We start from the raw sequence: 15,851 nt of genomic DNA on the forward strand, positions 1-15,851 counted from the left end.
TCAAGTCTTCAGTGAACCGTATGTAAGTTTTAAGTTGTAAATAAATTGAACTCTATTCCCATTCTTCCCACAAAACAACTCAAACCTACAAGAACATATGAAAGTGATCCAAATGTAAAGTTTTTTTGAAATGCCATGCTTTTTAAGCTAATTTTATTATAGCGGGGGAAGTGGTAGGCTGGCACACGAGCTATGACTCTTTTATTCATAAATACTCATGCCTTGCAAATAGCAGCTCTCGTGATAATGGAAACTCATGCATGCAAACACACACACATCTGAGAGGTTGTGAAAATGCAAAGCAGGGATAACAAAAGGGGTCGGGAGGAAAAGAAATAGAGGAGTTTCTTTCAACAGGCTTTTAGAGAAAGCCTATTAAATCTCATGCTTACTCCTAAATTAGGGGTGATTTGGCTGCTTCAGGCAATGCGACCTCAAAAAATGTTTCCAGAATGGAGATGGTGAAGACAAAGCACACTTACAAGTACTGCCCCTCACTATCTCTGTTTTTTATTCAGGGCCTATTTTCTTTGAGAAAGCTGTCAGGTAATTCATAGCTGTAAGTGTGTGTTATCTTTGAAGGTGTCTTTCTTTCACATTTTGTTTTAGTAGTTAACAACACCGTAGCGCTTTTTAAGAGTCTCTGTAAATTTACTTTTAGGAACATATTCTTTTTAATCAAAATCATCTGCTGTGCTCTCAGACTGTTTTCTTTCCAGAACTGTTTTTGGAAGCCTAACCAGTATAATTCCAGGGATGATTCTGGCACCATTGCTTCAGAACCTGGGCCTGCAGAGGGACTTTATATAGCTCTTTGGGAGGGAGAACTTAAACTATCAATGCATAATCCTCTGCCAGAATTAGGCCCTGATTTTGCAAACCACTTGTATTATTTAAGCTTCTGCTTAACTTCAAGCATGTGCAAACTGATAGAAATGTTGAATTCTTTCTTCATTAAAGTCCCCAGAACACTGTTTCCTCAGGAGACAGAAGGCCAGAAAGGCTCCAACTATGTAGTCCACATGTAGCTGGAGAAGAGGTGGGAGTAGATAGCTGCTTGAGGAGCACTCATACGGCTTTCTTCATCCAGGTGGGTAAGGGGCAATGGAATGAGAGGAGAGACAAGAGAGGGGAGGGCTGTGAAGACAAGAGAGAAGAGTTCTGTGAGGATGCTGTGGTAGACAAGGAATGGGGTACATCTAGATTAAAATGTGAGTAGCAGACAGCTTATTTTCTAGGAGGAGGAAGGAAACACAAAGCCTTTGATGTCACAAACTTTAGTTTACACGTTCTACCATCCCTCTAACTTATCTGCAGTACAAAGTGAGTACAGGTGCTGAAGATTACTGGGGATTTTAACACCACCTATTGACTCTGCAATGAGAACTGTTTCATACTGTTGAGATGTCTGTGTTCATAGGTAAGAACAGACCTACTCATATCCGCAGAGAAGAGCTAGATGGACAAGCTCCCTCCTGCTCAGCAGCCACTGCATGGGGACAGTGAAGTGTAAAGATTGGCTTACAGCCCACCCTTGTACATCTGTCATCTGTGTGCTTGAATGGGAAAATGATGAGTTTAGACACTTGGAAAGGAAAGCTGAGCTTTCCAAAACTATTCATAATATTGATATTTTTAAAAGTTTTTCTGAAATACCAGAAGAAGCTACACCTTGGAAGAGAGAATGTAAATTGTTTTAAGGAACAGAAAACAAGCGTGGAATTAAGAAATCACACACACACACACACACAAAGTATTTGTAGGTTAAATCCCTAAACTAAACTGTTAATTTGAAATGGAGACATTTCAGCATGGAAGAACAAATGTAAGAGCAATAAATGCTATAAATATTTTATCCTGTACACCATGCTGTCAAATAAAAACAGAAAAATGAAGGACATTTTCTGGTTCCAACTGCTGACTCCACTTCTTCTGGAATCAAACAAAAATATAATTTGTTGATATATAACAGGCCATGTGTGATAGCAGCAGGATTTTAAAAGCGACTTCTTTTTTTTCTGAAAGACAAGTAGAAGTAGAGAAAGCAAATCAAGTTCAGTGTTAAATCTTTCAAAAGATTTAACATTTGAACAGAAGAACATGAGAAGAAGGAAGTTAAATCCAAACTGCTGGGCAGAAAGAAAGGTACAGTGAAGGCAGAAAGGAGGTATATCAGAGAGATCATATGTCAGACATTGTTCTAGGAAAGGCTGTAAAATAAGAAGAAAAGAAAGCAAGTCTGTCCAACAGGAAATTCTGATATGTTGAAACTTACTCCCATTTTGGACTGGTATGAAAAGATGAAAAATATTTTTTTCGTGGAAAAAAAAGTTTATATAAAAAGAAAAAATTTCTAGCTCATACATTTATGGAGTTGTTTTCTCCAGAAAACAAGGTTGATTTTTAAATTGTCTTGAGTTTTGGTAGCCAAAACCTCCTTCATTTGATTACTTGCTATTGTTAATGACTTTATTATAAAACTAAACTTTTCAGCTACCTAGATGATACATAATCTAATTCCAAGATTTTGGAATGAAAAATGCAGACTTCACACTGCTTTCAGTAGGTTTCGGCTACACTTCAGCATTGTATAGGAAACTGCCTAAAGCAACACACATGCAAGAACTGCACAATTACCTCTCCTCTTGACTGCATAAATCGCAGCCCCAAGGCAAGCTGGCCCTGTTGGCTGACTGTCAAATTTTCATCCAGAATGTCCTTCAAATGATTTCATCAAAAGCTTCGTATGTTATGTTTATAAAGGAAGATGGGAGGTAAATGGATGAGGCCAGGTTCTTATTGGTGGTCTGTAGTGATAGGGCAAGGAACAAAGGCATGAAACTTGAATGCAAGAAGTTTTATACTAACATGTGGAAGAACTTCTTTATGGTAAGAGTGACAGAGTGCTGGAACAGGTTGCCCAGAGACATTGTGGAGTCTCCTATGGAGATCTGGACACCTACCTGCGCAACCTATTGTAGGGTAACTGCTTTAGCATGGGGTTGGACTCAGTGATCTCTCAAGGACCCTCCCAACACCTGTGATGCTGTGATTCTGTGTAACCTTTATGACTCAATAATGTAGAGTTAGTAAGTGTTTTCTTGGTTAGTCCTAGGGCTTCCCATCAGCCATTTTAGACCATGATATTAAAATCTCATTTAAAAGCTCATGATTTCTTGGGAAACAAACAAACAAACAAACAAAAACAACTATACTTAATCCTCAAAACCTCATACATGTATGTTCATGAACTGATGTCATCTGGAGATGTTAAGAATGTGTAGAATATAATGATAGTTTGCTGATTCTATATTTTTCCTTGAACCTTGCCCTAGTCAACGTTTGCTTTCTTTACATCATTCTGAATCTACATTTACCTGTCACTCTCTGCCATATGGCTTTTTTAAAGATGTTCCTTATTAAACATGTTCTAATCCACATATAAATATATTACAATTTCTTTTTATAGAATTATATAACTTTTGGAGAAAGAAGGCAACTCAGTTTTTGTTCTTTAGTGGTGAATTTTCTGTCCATATAATAACACATTCTCTGTATAAATGTCATGTTAAAATAATGCTAAGATAGCAAGAGCTTCCATATCTATGGAGCTTTTGATGGAAGTGCAATTGTAATTTTTGATTGTCTCATTTAAAGAACGAGTAGCAACACTTTGCCGCCCAGATTTAAATCTCCTGTGAACAACATCTGGTGTTCTTCAGCAAACTACTGCAAAGGCTATTATTCAATCTTTTATATGCTAATGGCTTTGAATGCCTTCATTTTTTGGAAACCACAAAGCTATACAGTTTTGTCTGATGATGCTGCCATTTGCAGTGTTGCTACTAATCCCGCCATGGCTGCTAAAGTAATGTGATATAACAGTGTTGAAATGTATTATCAGAAACCAAGCGCATGTAAAACCAACTGTACAGAAATCATCTTCTTTCCAACCCAGCTTCAACACATCAGCTTTCTCTGAGGGAAGCTCCACATCATTTGTTTTTTAACAAATGGCTCTGAAATAGGAGTTGAAAGCCATTTAAATCTGTATTGTGTACTACACACAACAATGTTGCATAAAGAATAAAAGCTGATTGTTTTGACAGCATGGCTATCTCTTTTCAGATGGTTGTGCTGAATATCAGTCACCTTTCAGTGGATACAACTAGTCAGATTCATGCAGGGGATAATTCAATGGTTGATGCGTTTGTCACACACTTTGTTGCAAAAGACTAGGGGGTTGTTTTCTTTTGAAAGTATACTGTTGTGGTTTTACAAATGGATTTCAAGTCTAATATTGGAAGATAAGAAATTTGTTCTTAGGCCATTTTATAATGTATAATTCTGCTTTTTTTTGCAGAAAAATGAATGACAGGATGAGATTTTACATGATGCTTATCTTAAACTACTGTCAGTGAGATTTTAATGTGTGTCTATTTCTGTGTTATGCAGTCTGCTTTCCATTTTCCATTCTGTGCCTCATTCTAAACTGAGCAGCCTCCAAGGGATGGTGTGGACTGCTATGGTTGTCACCCAGTACGCTGACAGGATTAAAAGTAAAGTTTGAAATGTTTGCCACAGCTTTCCATTTGTAACATACACCGATAGACATGAGTGTATCACAGTCAAACTGTTTGACAATCAAATGTGTAATTAAATAAAATCAATACCCATATTAGGGCTGACAGTTTATGAACACGTGTTCCTTTGTAGGAAGCACTTAGTAACCTTTGTACTTCTTCTCATTAGTCACTTTTTGTTCTTCTAGCCATTCATACTGCAGCAGTAATGAGATAGACAGAGTGGCTAAAAAATTCTTTTTTTCTTTAGACTCAAAACAATATTCTCATCAGCCTTTCAGGTCCTGGATCTGCTCATACCTGCAGGAGTGAGGGGAGAGCTGTCAGTGGGAAAATGAGAGCTCATTAGGCTCATGCTGAGGATGTTTGGTTGGGTCTGTGCTGAGTATGCACAGTTAATTTTACCTTAACCACAGTATTTTTGTTGTGGGTTTTGTGCAATTACTTTTGTATTTCTTTTTCTTGTTGGAAACAAAAGCAACTAATGGAATAAGATGGGAATAAGTTTAATGGGAAGGCTGCATATTCTCATAATTATCATATTAATCAGAAAATTTGATACTCCCCTTAAGTTTTAGTTGATCAGATCTAGCTGTAACGAAAGAATGATCCTATCAATAAGATTTTTTTTCTAATGTTCTGCTTAAACATACTTCTGTAAAAGACAGTGATGAAAAAAACAAGTAGAAAACCACAACCTGGATCAGGGCATGTAATGGAGGATGGCCTGCAGAAGACATGAGATGAATTTGGCTCCTATTTGCATCAGGTAAGATATTACAAACAAAAATCTGAATGTAGAGTGATGCCACTCAGAGGAATAAAAGGATTGTGAGCAGGAACTGATGACTTTTTATGCCTAGTTTTACGTGGTTCCACTAAGTACCCTAAACCTGGCCTTGTCTCTAAGGAAGTTTAATCAGTAAGGAGGTAATGAGTAAAGCTAGAATAGGGAGGTGAATATTTCTCTCCACTATTTCTCCCAGCTGATCTATGTAACTTTCATTCATACTCTGTGGAAAGTTACTCTATGTAACTTTCATTCGTACTCTGTATTCCACTTCATGTTCTCCTGAAGTAGAATAAAGGTAATGCAATGAACACATAACTGAGGAAGACATAGTGTCAAAAGCAAAGGGAAAACAGAAAAGCTAAGATGAAATGAATTGCCAAAGTCATGTAGTTTGTCAGTAACAGATATGGGAATTGGACCTGGACTTCATATTCTTCACCAATCCAGGATCTGCTGGACTGTGCTATAGCAGCACTGGACAAACTTGACTGACAATGTTCACTCTTAGGTTAGCATCAGACATCAGCCAGCATTTTCATCTGTGGGTTAGCCTTTTTAAACTGAGCACAATGCAACCAAATAGAAATTATACCTGACATTTTGACTAGACTGCAAGCTAACAAAGCTAGCAAAGTGTGACCTAAATTGGTGGTTCAAGCAATCACACTTCAGTCATACTCGGGAATGAGTGCTGCTAAATTGTTGGTGGAAGGATGGTGACATCTAGTGGTATAGCTTTTTGCATTGTTCTTCAAAATCTGTCTCAGCAGGTCTTGTCAAAATAGTATGGTGACATTTTCTTTTACGTATCTAATACATTTGCTTTTTGAAAGCTGTAGCACTTTATGCAGTATCAGCTTTCCAGAAAACACATTGGCCTCTGAATTTTTCAAATGTAATTTCTCCATTTATCATTGTACTGGAAAACAAAAGTTGTCATAAAAGAGCGATTCTGTACTGCAAATAATGCTGTATCATATAACACTTCTTAAATACTGTGATAACAGCCTAGACTTTTATGTATGAATTCATGGCTTAAGTTCATGCATTACTCGCATCAGAATTACATGATAAATTCTGTTTTAATTTGCACATAGATTCAGGGAGTAAATTATTCCTCCTAAAATAAGTATTAAGAAAGGATGGAACTCGTTTTCATGAGGCTTTTCTTTCTGCTTTGGTTATTAATACTGTTTACATGCCTAATTTTGCACCAGTTCAAATTAGGTAAGATGAGTCATAACCAAGAATGGCTTTGTTTTTTATCTCTCATTCAAAATCATAAAGTCTAGCCTGTCAAATTCATTGAAAGAACTGCTGGAAATGTATCTTAGAGAAGTTTAGACAATAAGAGATAAAAGGTAGGGGTATGAAGAGAAACTGAAGTAACATACATGGCAGAAAACTAACCAGTGCCAGGTCCTGCTTTAATTGCCATAGCTGAAATGTCTTAGTTACTAACTTGCTGGATGTACTTGTGATCTTGACCAAGTAAACCTTCTCAGGACGTTTCTGGGCAAAGGACATTCCCAAAGAGCAGTGTCTATGCACCTTATGGTTTGGGAGCTAAGACAAGTTGGTTGCACGTAAGTATGCTTTCCCATGCTAGCTGATTTACAGGCGTAGCCTAAGGGTTATTCTCCTAATGTGAAATATAATGATAAGCACTTAAAATATTTGTGATACAACTTGAAGATACAATAATGAAGAAGAATTCCTGGGAATTTTCAAAATACACTGACTCTGCCCTTCTTTGTCTGCACTTTTGTTTAGCCATAAATGAGGTTGCCAAGTGGCTTTAATATTAGGCATGGTACCTTGTATAGGCCGTTTTGTTGTGCATACAATTATACAGTGATCACTCTATTGAGGTTATTGCAGTCCAGAGACATGGGCCGACAGGAACACCCTGAATATGAACAAAGACAAGTGCAAAGACAGATAACCCCATGTATCTCTGCAGGCTAGGAGCTGACCAGCTGGAGAACAGTTTTGCAGAAAATAACCTGAGGGATTTGGTGGAAAATAAACTCAGCACAAGCCAGTAATGTGTCTTGGTCACCATCAGAAGGCCATGACATACTACGTTGTATGAACAGAAAGACAAGCAGCAGACAGACAGAAGTGATTCTTCCCATGCTGCACACATGTGAAACTACATCTGGAGTGCCCAGTTTTAGACTTCTCAGTAAAACAAAGATTGACAAATTGAAGCATACTTAGTAGCAAGCTACTGAGATGTGCAGAGTCTGGAGCACCTGACCTGCAAATAGAGGCTGAGTGACCAAGGCTTGTTCAGCTTGGCAAAGGGAAGGCTTAAGTAAGATCTTACTTCTTCTTCTTCTTTTTTTTTTTTTTTTTTTGGAGGAGGAGGAGCAGAGTAAAAGGCTGAGGACAAACAGGCACAAGATGGAAGTCAGAAAATTATGATGATGTATGATGATACAAGAAAAAATATTTTTACCACAAAGATAACTGAACACTGAAACAATAGATCCAAAGTAGCCCTACGGTCTATATCTTTGGAGGCATCCAAATGTTGACGGGACACAGCTCTGAGAAGCCTAATCAAACTGTCCCTACTTTAGGTAAGGCTGGACTGGTGACCTCTGGTCCCCTCTAGCCTATATGCTTTATAATGCTGAGATAAGGCCATGCTAGATTTCATGAAATCAGCACTAGAAGGATATGAAGAAAGAAAAAAGAAAATCTCTAGTTACGTGTTGTTATTTTTTTATTAAGAGATACAGTCTTAGCAACCATTTGACAGCACGTCAGTTGTGAGTTGCCAGCCAGGTCATGTATTTATCTTACAGTCATCCTCTAGATTGACTTCCAGCTGACGATCAAACACACCAAATGTTAAGTACTGTTAGGGAAGACATTCTGACTAGTTTCAGTAGTCAGTAGCTAAGAGTCTATCAATGAAGGTTTCTTAACTGTATAGAAAAAGGCACAATTATTTTTTTTAATTACCAAATACATTACTCTCAAACTTCAAACTATTCAGTTTCTGTTGCGGGTGTTGTCTTTCACAGCATTAGAGTAAGGCCTTCAGCTTTCAGACACTCTCTCTCATTTAATTTGATTTATTAGCTTCAATTCTAATTATAGTGTATTATAGTGTATTATAGTGTGTTATCTTGCATTCCAATATTATATTTAGTAAGTTAGTTTGTTTCTCCCCAGATCAGTGCTGCTGTCTGTGGGTTCCTCCACACACCGCTAGTCATGGAACTGGGCTGAACCAGCCTGTAATCCATTGACAGAATTGTCAGTTACTTACCCCAGCAGAATCCCATCAGCTCTACTTGCATTTCAAAATAGCAGTATATTACTTTCTCCAGTCAATCAACTTATTTCTTCTAAAAACAATAACACGAAGAAATCATTAATTTCACAAGAAGATTTTTCATTTAATACTAAGCTATCTCAAAGAATAAAGATTAAAACTCCTCATGCTCCTGGATTTTCTACTCATATAAAATAAACCTTACAAAAATTTGCCTAGTATGTATGCAATGGCCTGAAAGATCAAATATGGAATACCTACTATTTGGAAGGGATGATTGGGAAATGTGTGAGGTATTACTTCATAACTGCTACACTAGCACTGAAATACTACACATAACTGACTAAGAAATTTATTCTTCCCATTGTCCTGTAATAGAGAAGCTTTGATTTTGCTTAAGATTTGGGGCAGGAGACTGATCTTTGATTTATACAGGAACATAGTCCTTTGTCCCTGTATAATTGTAGAACAAAAGAAATTTCTTTTGAGTAGCTACACTACTGTTCAACTCTAGCAGTTGAAACATAATGCAGCTTAACTCAGATGGTGCTGCTTGTGGAGCTATAAAGTTGTAGAAGAACTTTCATTTTGAAGTATGTGCAGTAAAGTTCAGCCTATCACATGAATTTTTCATTCCTCTAAATAAAGATATTTGGAAATCCTATGTTTTTGTTGATGGATTTTAGTTAGGAAAGATAATATTGGCTTATCCCTAATGCATGTATATACTGAATGGGTTGTTTAAATTATTATCCAGCAGCTGTTGTTATAACATATAATCTCTTTTAAAGTAAGCTAAGGAGATAAATCATAAAATAATGAACATCTGTCAACAGTTCAGATTGTGTCTATTATAATATGTGGAATTTTACATAGTGCATACAGTCTCACTGTACTTAAGGTGACAAATGTTGTAGACTATATATAAAAACATATCTATGAAGATAGTAATCCCAACTGAAGAGGGCAGGAAGCAGTTGACACTCTCTTTACCAATGAGTCAGTCAGAGATAGAGAGTGTAAGCATGAATATGGCACTCACTTTTTCTCCGATTAATGTCTATATCATGTGTTCTCTGAGAAATAACAAGCATTTAAACTTTTGGAATGCGTTCTTTACAGAGCTATGCCAATAAGAGGGTGAAAAGACCTTCGGGAGAGATCTATTCTACTATTCTAGTCCCAAAATATCCCATACATTTTAGTTACTCTATTAACTTTGCCAATAAATAGGTGGGTGCCAGTACTGGTCTGAGATTTTTTAAGTTATGAGAGGGTGACGTAGAGTCCTCAGTAAAGTTATTTTGTGGATCTAGCCCTGCGTCATTAGCAAAGCTTATGGCTACACAGGCAATTAAACTTAACTAATTAGAAACAGAGATATTCCTGTTTGGCTGAAATCTGATCCTCATCCTTCAAGGTCATCATAAAGAACACGGACCAAAATCTGTCCAAAAATTGAGAGACATTGGCTAACACTGTTGTTTTGTGAAATTTTAAAATAAACTTAATTGTTTAGAATAATAATTTGAAAAATATGTTGTCTACAATCTAGCATACTGAGAAGTACACTGCAAAACAAACAATTTTTATGTACAGGTAGCATATGATGTTTAGCACAATGGAGCTTTGGTCTTCTGAGGCCTCGAGACTATATTAAAAAAATGAATATCCAGGTAAGTAAGATAAGTAAGGTAAGTAAGTTTTTTGCAGCTCTAGATACTCTTCACTATGAACTATGAAGTGGCGTCTAACCTGTTTCCAAGTCGTACAAAATCTAACTTTCTATGAGAATTGGCATTAGACATCATTGACTCTCAGCGTGTACTCAGATGTGCCAACAGTTTGCCATCAATGCTCTAGAGTCTGAAACTACAGCACCTTTTCTTACTTTGTCAGCAACAAAATCCATGGCTAGTTTGTGGCTCCCTTCAGAGATTTCCTGATTTGATGTACTTTAATCTCACTGTAATCTCCCATCTCTCCCTTCTAAATGAAGCTGCAGGTCTCTGAGGAGGGAAGTGGTGTCGGTACAGCAGCACAGGCATGAAAAAGAACACAAAAAAATAACAGCTTAGCAGGTGCAAGAACTAAACACTTTTGCAGAAGCTGCAGATTTGGAGGTTATTCCCACAAAACAGTAAGGAAATCCGACATGGAGAGGTAAAGCAAACTCAAACCTCCTACTTCCTTTTCTGCTTTGGATAAAATATACCTTCATTATGTGATCGTGGTTATCGCATTCGTGTTGTGTCTGAAATTCTGGAGAAGTTCTGCATTTAAGCAGTTTCTACACCTGAAAGGCCAAGTGTGCCAAGATGTCTATCTCATCTCTGAATTAGTACATTTCACATGTACTTTGATTTCTCAGATGCAGAAACAGGAAAAATGCTACGTCATCCCCATGTTGTCACAAAGGGACAGACAAGGAAGGAGGGGTGGTGGGATGGCCTTCTACATTAGGGAGTGTTGATGTTTTGGAGTTTAATGCTGAGAATGATAAGGTCAAGTCTTTATGGGTAAGGATCAGGGGGAAGACCAACAAGGCTGACATCCTGATGGGAATCTACGATAGACCACCCAACCAGAATCAAAAGGCAGGAGCATTCCACAGGCAGCTGCAAGACACACAACCACCAGCCCTTCTTCTTGTGGGGGACTTCAACTTACCTGACATTTACTGGAAATAGAGCAGAAAGGAAGTAGTTTAGGAGGCTCCTGCAGTGTGTGAAAGGTAAATTCCTGATGCAGCTAGTAAGAGAGCATAGCAAGGGTGTTGTCCCACTAGACTTGCTGTTCACAGTGGACTGGTGGGAGGAGACATGGTGGTCAGAAGACGTCTTGGGCATAGCAACCATAAAATGATAGAGTTCTTGATTCTTGGTGAAGTCAGGAGGGGAATCAGCTAAAATGCTACCTTAAGCTTCTGGACAGCAGACTTTGAACTGTTTAGAACAATGTTTGGAGTCAGTCCAGAAAAGCAAAGGGACCCCTTTCCTCAAGAAGGAAATCTGAAAGGAGCAGTAACAGGCTGTCCCCCTGTGCTGTAAGATGAGCCAGTGGGGAAGAAAACTGGCCTGGTTGAGTGGGGAGCTGTTGCTGAGGCTCTAGTTTAAAATAAATAAATAGATAAATAAATTTAAAAAAGAGTTTACGATCTTTGAAAGACAGATCAGACAACTCAGGAAGAGTGCATGTTATACAGAAAGAAAATTAAAAGGGGAAAACCTAGCAAGAACTTAATCTGGCCACCATTGTTAAAGATAATAAAAAATGTTTTTTACAACTATATTAACATCAAGACTATAGCCAAGGAGAATCTCCAGGGGATTATGCCTATCCAGCACAAGTTCATGAAAGGCAACTACTGCTTGACCAATCTCATCTCCTTCTATGACCAGGTGACCCACCTAGTGGATGAGGGTGTGGATGCAGTCTACCTTACCTTTAGGTAAAGTCTTTGAAACTCTCTCCCACAGTATTCTCCTGGAGAAGCAGGCATCCCATGGCTCGGACAGGGTAAAAAACTGGGTACATAAAACTGGACTCAGAATGTGGTGGTGAATGGAGTTAAATTCAGCTGGACACCAGTAACTAGTGGTGTTCCTCAGGAGTCAGTACTGTGCCCAGCTCTGTTTAAAATCTTTATTGATGATCAGGATGAGGGGATTGAGTGCACCCTCAGTAAGTTTGAAAATGACACCAAGTTGGAATTGATCTTCCTGAGAGTGGGAAGGCCCTACAGAGGGATCTGGGCAGTTTGGATCAGTATATAAGCTTCAAGAATGGGTGCTAAGTCCTGCACTTTGATCACAGCATCCCCATGAATCACCACAGGCTAGGGGCAGAGTGACAGGAAAGCGGTGCAGAGAAATAGGATCTTGGCATATTAGTTCAGCAAGCTGAACACGACTCAGCAGTGTGCCCAAATAGCCAAGAAGGCCAATGGCATTCTGGCTTGTAACAGAAACAGTACAGCAGGACTAGGGAGGTGATTGTCCCTCTGAACGCGGCACTGGACACAACTTCAGTACTGCCTTCAGATTTGGGCCCCTCACTGTAAGAGAGACATGGAGGTCCTGAAGCATGTCCAAAGAAGGGCAGCAAAGCTGGTGAAGGGTCTGAATACAAGTCTTATAAGGAGCTGCTGAGGGAACGGGGATTTTCCAGTCTGGAAAAGAGGAGGCTCAAGGAAGACCTTGTAGCTCTCTATAACTAACTGAAAGGAGACTGTAGTGAGGTGAGGGTAGGTCTCTTCCCAGATAACTAATGACAGCATGAGAGGTAATGGCGTTAGTTGTGCCAGGGGACGTTTAGGTTGGGTATTAGGAAAAAATTCTTCTCAGAAAGAATGTGGTGAGGTATTAGAACATGCTAGATAACATTTTAACTCATGAGTTTTTATATATACCAGAATGTGCTTTACCTCTCATGGGACAGGATTTGTTGAATAAATTGAGGAGGTGGTTCAAGACAGCTGGCATGACTTTACCAAGAGCAGATCATGCCTGACAAGTCTTGTGGCCTTCTATGATGGAATGATGGCATTGGTATATAAAGGAAGGGCAACTGATATCATCTACCTGGACATGTGCAATGCCTTTGTTATGGTCCCACACCAGATCCTTATTTCTAAATTGGAGAGATATGGATTTGAAGGCTGGCCTATTAGGAGGATAAAGAATTTGGTTGATGTTTGTAGCCAGAGGGTTGTTGTGAATGGCTCTCTGTCCAGGTGGAGGCCAGTCATAAGTGGTGTCCCCTAGGGGTCCGTCTTGGGACTGGTGCTCTTCACCTGCTCATCAATGGCACAGACAATGGAATTGAGTGTACTCTCAGCAGGTTTGCTGATGATACTTGTCTTGCCATTGACCCGGGTCAGCAGAAAGGCAGAGACCAAGCATGGGGTCCCCAGCACAGGAGGGATGTGGAGCTGTTGGAATGGGTCTGGAGGAGTGCCATGAAGATTTCAAAGGGCTGGAGAACTTCCATGAAGACAGGTTGAAGGAGTAAGGCTTGTTTAGCTTGGAGAAGGCTCCAGAGGGACCTCAGTGTGGCATTCCAGTACTTGAAGGGACATTACAAGCAGACTGAATTTTTACACAGTCTGATAGTGACAGGACAAAGGGAAATGGTTTTAAACTAGAAGATGGGAGATTTAAGTTCAGTGTTAGAAAGAAATTTTTTACTCAGAGAATGGTGAGGTGCTGGAACAGGATGCCCAGAGAGATTGTGGATGCCTGATCTCTGGAAGACATTCAAGACCAGACTGGATGGGATTTTGGACAGCCTGATCTGGTGGTTGGTAACTTTTCTCATGGCAGGGGGGTTGAAGCTAGACAGTCTTTAAGGTCCCCTCCAACCTAAGGCATTCTATGAAATAAGGAGCTCAGATAACTTCTGATACGAACAAGAACTGGATTAACATTCTGCAAGAAAACACCTGGCAGGCACAAACCTGTTTATTACAGGAATTCTTGAGAGAAGAAAGCAAAGAAAAGCAAGTGTGTGCAGAAAAAGAAGGCTATAGCAGTACCTTCTACTGGGATACAAGTGCTATGGAGCAATAGAAGATGGCAAGGAAGAAAAAAATTAGCTCACCTCTTCTGACAAGCAGTGACAGCTCAAGAGGAGCTCAGTCTCTATCCAGAGAGAGATATTGCTCCCTCAGCTGCTAAACCTTAAATGAGGGTGTGGAGATGAGGAACGACAGTCTACTCTTACTCAGGTGCAAGCAGTGCACCTGATCTCCCTGGGTTAGCCATGCCTTCTCACCTGGTGCTCAACCATTGTCTCAGGTTGTGACCTGGCAATTCCTCTGCAAAGTCACTGACTGAAATTTCATCTGAAATCATAGATGCAGTAGTTCACTTTGTACATGTCACAGAAAAGCCTGGGAGAGCCAAGTCTGCTGAGCTGGCAGAAGTAGAGTTGAAACCAGCAGCTAAAATGGTAAAAGAAAATCAGTATCTTATGAAGCTGGAGGCCAATACTGGGCTAGAACCTGTCATAGAGAATTTTGTAAAGTATGAACTATTATCAGAAAACTAGTTGAAATATAATACTCCAATTTTACCTATTAAAAAACATGCTTTCATGATTATTGGATAATGTGAGTTTTGAGAGCTATTAATCAAATAGTTACCAATGTGCATCCTGTAGCACTAAAGCCCTACACTTTGTTGACAACTATAGCTGATTCTAAAGTTTACAGTTTGAAATTTGAAAGATGCTTTCCTTTTTATTCTCTTGGAATACCAGAGCCAGAAATTGTTTGCTTTTGAATGGGAAAGCCCAGTGGGATGAAAGACTCACCTATGATGAACGGTGCTTCCTCAGAGGTTTAAGCACAGCACTACCCTGTTTGGTAATGTAATGCCTGAATAACTGGAACAATGGCAAGGCAGGAACTCAGCATTACTGATGTGACATTGAAAATGTCAAGTATTCTAAACCCAGCATCACTGTTGCCTTCAAATGAGGGAGGAGAGCTATTGTGATTGTTGGCAAGCAAGTGAACAAGTACATTCCAGCCAGCCAGCCCTAAAAGATACCCTCTGGAAAGCCCTGACTGGGAGCTGTTCACTGATGGGAGCAGTCTTGTGGCTAAGGGGAAATGGAATGCTGGAAATGCAATTGTCACCCTAGAAGTAATACAGAAGCTCTAGCTGAAGCAGTAAGAAGATACATTATTACTGCCTGGCAAAAGTACTGTCCAGAGGTGCAGGATATGTCTTAAAAAGTAATCCTAAAATTCTGAGAAGACCCTGCACCAGGAAAGGTAAGAAGTACCTAGAATATTGACAAATTAATTTTTCTGAATTACTGAAACGTAACGAGTATACATAGTCATTAGTATTGGCTGACACCTTTTCAGGGTGGCCTGAGGCATTCCTGTGCCAAACAAACAAAGCAAGAGAAGTAATCAAATTTTTACTCGCAGAAATAATTTCAAGATTACGTATTCCAGGAGGACTTGCAGCAGATAGAGGACCTCATTTTTTTTTAGCAGAAATAACCTATGGAATATTGATATTCAAATGAAACGGGACTTACAGACTCTATGGAGACTCCAGTCAAGTGATCAGGCAGAGATGAATCAAACATTAAAAAGACAGATTGGAAAATTATGTCAAGGAAAACATTTGGGTACAAAAATGGGTAGAAGTTCTTCCTTTGGCAT

General features: G+C 39.1%; 1 long non-coding RNA gene across 1 annotated transcript; it reads right to left on the reverse strand.

The window, feature by feature from the left end:
• Positions 1 to 485: 485 nt before the first annotated feature.
• On the reverse strand, positions 486 to 3,118 carry LOC121108495. The gene is made up of 2 exons (XR_005843037.1): positions 2,964 to 3,118; positions 486 to 1,137 (listed from the first exon to the last, which is right to left on the reverse strand). It is a non-coding gene; the product is annotated as an uncharacterized LOC121108495 (long non-coding RNA).
• Between the last annotated feature and the right edge of the window lie 12,733 nt (positions 3,119 to 15,851).

The sequence above is a fragment of the Gallus gallus genome, chromosome Z (genome assembly GCF_016699485.2).
Source record: "Gallus gallus isolate bGalGal1 chromosome Z, bGalGal1.mat.broiler.GRCg7b, whole genome shotgun sequence".
NCBI classification, from domain to species: Eukaryota; Metazoa; Chordata; class Aves; order Galliformes; family Phasianidae; genus Gallus; species Gallus gallus.